Here is a 6,285-nt window from a genome sequence, read left to right on the forward strand (position 1 = left end):
TAGCCTGAGCTAAAACTCAGCATTGGTATCTCTAAAAGTCTGTGGAGAAACAGAGGGAATCATAGATTTCTAACACATGAAGCCCCAAAGGCACAAGGGACAGGAGCCTGGCATGATCACCAGCAGTGACCCTGTGTGTGAGTTCTAATGGTATAGGGGACATCAGTGAGGGTCAAGAACCTGCCTCCACCTACCTACCAGATGGGCTAGAAGTGGCCATTTATGAATTGAAATTGAATTCCAGGATGCAAATGAGAGGAAGTCCCCTGCAGCTAAGCAGTCCAGAGACAGAGTGGAAGCAAGGACGGCCGAGCCCCCACAGCAGGTTCTCCAGCCAATGGACTCATCCTCTCCCAGCAATGTGTGCTTAGGTCTGATGGGACCCCATTCTCATTGACAGCAAAATTTATTAAACCATCACTGAGTTCTTAGAGAACTCTGACTGTTGAACCCAAATCAGTCTTGAATTTCTTCAGGAAGCTTTTTCTTCCATAAACAAATCTCCAGTTTTGGACTCTTATTTCAGATCTTTTGATTGTCAAGAATGAATATCTCAGACTACTGTATACCAAGATGTTTTTTTAGCAAATAATTTTTGCCTGTGACTTTAAGGTTCCCATGTACACCCTCCTTGTGGAGGCTGTTACCTTACACACAGAGCACAGGAGATAGAGAGATCCCTGGGAACTCGTAGTAGAAACCCTGTGGCTTGCTCTCCTGAAATGTGAGGGGACCCTGCTAGCTATGCTTCTTCTCACAGGGCTTGAATCAAACAGTGGCCTCTGTTCAGGCTATGGAGGAATGGACACTTCAGTCTGCAGGCTTCCTGTCTGCCCCTTCTCTCCTGAGGTTCCCCTGATCCCATGTGCTTCTGGACAGTGTACCAGGCTAGAGTTCTGTTTCAAGGCCACTCACTTCCATTTGTCCTTAATGTTCTGGATTGCAAAGAGCAGATGCCAGTGAGGACCAGCCCCAAGATAATCTACTGTTCTTGCCGGAAAACACTGTCACATTCAACAGACCCCACCTCCACAAAACCTGACCTCATGCCATCTCCGGTTTACAGAAAGAGAGAGAGATTCTGGACCTGCAGGAAGACTCTGCCTCCAGCTCTCATAACAGTCACATGATAACTCCTGTAACATCTGGGAATGCATGCATCTGTAGAAAATATGGCCTTTTCCTTTTCAAAACTCTGTGAACATGAAACCATAATCCTTGTCATCTGTCCCAACATTCAAACAATACCAGGAATACACTCACCTCACCTGATCATGATCATCTGATCACTCTTCTGCTCATACGGTCACTAATTGACTCATCTTATCACCCATATCATCAACTAATCTTCCACCTGCTCAAATAATCACACACTTCTTCATCTGATTCACATATCTGCTCATCTGATCATGCACCTGCCCATCTCATTACCCATCTGCTCATCTGATCACCTACCTGCTCTTATGATCGTCCATTCACTCAACTGATCACCCATAGGCTCAACTATTCATCCACCTGCTCAACTAATCACACACTTCTTCATTTGATCACCCACCTGTTAATCTGACCTATAACCTGCTAAATTGATCACACACCTGTTCATCTGATCATTAATGTGCTCATCTGATCACTCACCTGCTCATCTGACCCCTAACATGCTCAACTCATCACCCATCTGTTCATCTGGTCAGACATCTGCTCATCTGATTGCCCACCTTCCCATTGAATCATCTACCTGCTCATCTGATCATGCACCTGCATATTCCCTTGTCACTGAGGAGCAACATTAAAATGGCACCCAGGTGGGAAGGAATGCCACCTGCATCTGAGTCCTCAGCCATGTGGCTGCTTCTGTGTTTCCCACAGAGCCATGTGCCTACAGCTGCTTATTCTCAGGTATTTTTGTAAGGTTCCCTGGAACTGTTCTCTTCATGTATTTTAGGATACTTAAAAAAACTAGAATGACAGGCAAACACTCCTTAGGGAAAGACAAATGACAGCCATTGAATTTAGGAAAAAGTAGTTATGTAGAGGATGTAGCACAGCATTGGACAGAAAGAGCTTGTCTTTTTGTCTCATGCAGGGACTCTTACTGCTGCCCCGGGTCATTCTCAACCTCTTTGGAAGATTGTCACAGTGGTGTGACATGCTGGGTTGGTTCTTCTGCTAGAGAACACAGTGGGCATTGGGTCACATTATTCTCAGAACCAGTAACTGTAAGAACAAGTATGTTGGGGTATGGCCCTATTTTTCTGTGGTCCCAAAGGTTATTTTGAACCTTTGGCTTTAACCACAGCCCCTAGAGAGTATACAGATTTCCCTGGGTCTGAAATATCCTGTCTCTAGCAGGTTAGTAGAATCCAAAAAATAACCAAAGTTTAGCCTTCATCTGGTCATTTTGGTACTTAATGTATGGCTCTACCCCTTGTTCTTATTGGCACACAGCTGAGAAGGGGAAGTCAAAACAAATCAACTTCAATAGATTCCTAAAATACAACAGAGCAATACAAGGAATTTAACACAACTGTAACCCATGACCCCAAACCAGTAAGCTAACTCCTTTATAAAGGATTACAAAATAGTCAAAATATCTTCAAAACTATCCAGGGTCTCACTGTTTAAGGAATTAATGATCAAAAGGAAGAGTCAAACAAACAGATACATAAATTAAAAAAAATCTAATCTTGATGACAGTTTCCAACATGAATATAACAGTTAATAAACTGAAGGCAAAGGTCGAAGTATAGAGGAAAAATTTAGCAAGGAGATTGAAACACTGAAAAGCAATCACACAGACATACTTTAAATGGAAGAGATGGTTAATCAACTAGAAACCACATTATTACTAACACACAAAACAATGCAGAAGAATGAATTTCAGAGATAGAGGACAAGGAGGAGAGAGGAATATATATATGTGTATGTATAGATATAGATAGATAAAGATATATATGCATATATATAATTAAATAGCATGAATGATATTTACAAGAAATCTGGACACATTCAAGAGGAACCTTATGAGAATTTATGGAATAGAAGAAGAAGCAGCAGAGGTGAAATCAAATGCAAGAGACAGGTGATTTAAAGAAATGATATCAGAAAACTTCTCAAATATATAAAAAGAGGTAGGCTTCAAAATACAAAAAACATACAGAATTTAAAACAGACATGACCAAAGAAGAAACACTCTGTAACATACTATAATCAAGGATGTCAAAAATAGAAAATAAAGAAATAATTCTAGGGCTGGGCTTCCTTTTCCCCTAACATTTTAGCATGGTTGCAGTGGTCACCATCACTCTCTGAGCTTCAGCATGCCACCCAAGGATGACAAGGAGAAGAAAATCAGCCAAGAAAGACAAAGGCCCAAAAACCAAGTCCAGGGTCAAGGCCAAACAGAAGTGGTTCAAAAGCAAACTTTAGGATAAGTGCAGCAACCTGGTCCTGTTTGACAAAGCTACACAGGACACACGTTGTAAGAAAGTCCCCAGCCATAAGCTCATCACTCCACTGTGGTCTCTGAGAGACTGGGGATTCATGATTCATGATTCCTTCACCAGGGCAGACCTCCAGGAACTACTTAGTGAAGGACTTGTGGAGCTGGTTTCAAAGAACAGAATCCAAGTAATTTGCACCAGAAATGAAAAGAAAGGTTGGTGCTGCTCCAGCTGCTGGTGAAGATGCCTAAGCAGGTTCAATAGGCTGTACATTTGAAAAACTAAAACTCTATTCAATCAGTAAGAAAGAAAGGGAGAAGACTAAAAGCAGCATTAGAAAAGCAGTGACTCATATTAAAAGACGAGAACATCAGAATTACCCCAGATTTTTCATCAGCAGCCATAAAAATCCGAAGAGCACAAAATATAACATTTCAGTCTCTGGATGTAAATAACCATGAACCAAGACTTTTTCTCCATGCAATGCTCTCTCTCAATATTGATGGAGAAATAAGTTATTTAGAGATGAAAACAAATTAAGGAAACCTGACAAGCAAGCTACAGCTATAGACAATTTTTAGTGGAACACTTTACAGGAAGGAGGTCGACAGATGGCCCAATGGCAGATAAGCAAAGTAGACATGAAGAAGAAATAACACATCCTGTCCCAACACAGCAACTCACTAAACCCTAAAAGCTACTATGGAAGCAGAAAAGGGAGTATCAATAATTCAGCAAAACAGAACACCACCTAGCAAATGTACAGGGAATAGCAACCCACTTTTTATAAAACCCTTAAATATCAATGGTCTCAATTTACTACTTAAGAGATAAAAACTAATAGACTGGATTAAAAAACACAAAGATCAACTATATTTTATCTCCAGGAGACACATTTAGCCAGCAAAGATATAAAAACTTAATATCAAAGAATGGAAAACAAACTTCTAAGCAAGCTAAAAATGTAAACAATCTGACATAGCTATCTTTATATTATACAAAATAAACTTAAAGCCAAAACTATTTAAAAGGGATTAAAAGGGATGTTATGTTCTAATGGAAGGAACAATTCATCAAGAAAATATACCAATCACAAACATTTATGCATCAACTATTGGAGCCCCTGACTCTGTAAGAGAAACATTAAAAGACCTAAATGACCACATGGGGCCTGATGCAGTAATAGTGGAGGACTTCAATACTCCACTCTCAAATTTAAATAGGTTTTCCAAACTAAAAACAAGTAAAGATATTTAAGAACCAAAATATTGAAAGAACCTAACAATCACAGAATATTCTAATTAATACATAGGGAAGAAACACTTTCCCCAGGAATGCATAGAACCTTCTCTAAAATTTATCACATCATAGGATATAAGCTAAGTCTCAATAAAACAATAAGCAAAAGAGAGAATCCTTATCTCAGACAATTCCACAGTAAAATAAACCTGGAAATGAACTATAAAAAGAAATACAGAAAACGTAGAAGTGCTTAGAGACTGAGCAACATACTTCTGAGTGACCAGTGACTCATCTAAGAAATCAGAAAGAAAACTAAAGAATTTCTGGAGACAAATGAAGATGAGAACACATCCTATCAGAAGCTCTTGGATGCAGCCGAGGCAGTTCTAAGAGGGAACTTAGTTATAAGTGTTCCAATTAAAAATCTGAGATATGAAATAAATAACCTAATGATGCACCTCAAAGCTCTCAAAAACAGCAAATGGCTAACCCCAAACACAGCATACTATGGCAAGAAATAATAAAGATTTGGGGAGAAATGAATAAAATGGAAATTAAAAGAACAATATCCTAAATCAACCAAAGATTCGATTTTCTTTTGAAAAAGTTATTAAGATGGAGAAATCACTAGCTAATTTGACAAAAAAAATTTAGGAAGAACATGCAACTTATTAAATAGAGATACTAAAAGGCTGCCACTATAACTGTCTTTCTTGGCATTTAGAGACCATCATTAGAAACTACTATAAAAACTTATACTATGAAAACCTGGATAATACAGAAGAAATAGAATTATAAAAGCATATCTACCAAAAGTAAGCCCTGAATGTACAAATAACACAAGCAGACCCAGTATAAACAATGAGATTGAAGCCCTTATTTAAAAACTTCCCCTCAGGAAAAAGTCCAGAACCAGAAGGGGTTCCTGTTGAATTCCATCCAACTTTCAAGGAAGATCTTATACCAATTATCTCAATTTATTAAATATAAAATGAAGGAGCCCTACCAAACTTATTATATGAAGCCAATATCATCTTAATACCAAAGTTCCTTAAAGATACTACAAAAGTACAACACTACATACAAATTTCTTTGATGAATACAAATTCAAAAATTCTTAACAAAATAATTACAAGACAAATCCATGAACATTAAGAAGATTCTACACTATGACCTAGTAAGTTTTATTCCAGAATGATAAGGTTGGTTCAACATACATAAATCTATAAATGTAATAGTTCATATAAATGAACTCAGGGACAGAAACTACACAATTATTTAATTCAATGATGAAAACACATTTGACAAAATTCAACATGACTTCATGATAAAAGTTCTGAAGGCTTTAGGAACAGATGGAACATACTTCAATATAATAAAGTCTGCATTTAACAAATATATATCCATTGTTATATGAAGTGGGGACAAACTGAGAGCATTTCCTCTAAAATCAGAATGAGACAAGTATGCCCACTGTCTCCTCTTATTTGATATGGTGCCCAGAATCTTATCTATAGCAGTTAGTCAAGAGAAAGACATAAAAGGGATAAAAATAGGAAGAAAAAGGGTGAAATATCCCTATTTGCAGATGATATGATCCATT

The 6,285-nt window shown here is 38.1% G+C and overlaps 1 pseudogene; it reads left to right on the top strand.

The window, feature by feature from the left end:
* Positions 1-3,317: 3,317 nt before the first annotated feature.
* On the top strand, positions 3,318-3,691 carry LOC102925520 (small ribosomal subunit protein eS25 pseudogene; annotated as a pseudogene).
* Positions 3,692-6,285: the final 2,594 nt, after the last annotated feature.

The sequence above is a fragment of the Peromyscus maniculatus genome, chromosome 15, assembly GCF_049852395.1.
Source record: "Peromyscus maniculatus bairdii isolate BWxNUB_F1_BW_parent chromosome 15, HU_Pman_BW_mat_3.1, whole genome shotgun sequence".
NCBI classification, from domain to species: domain Eukaryota; kingdom Metazoa; phylum Chordata; class Mammalia; order Rodentia; family Cricetidae; genus Peromyscus; species Peromyscus maniculatus.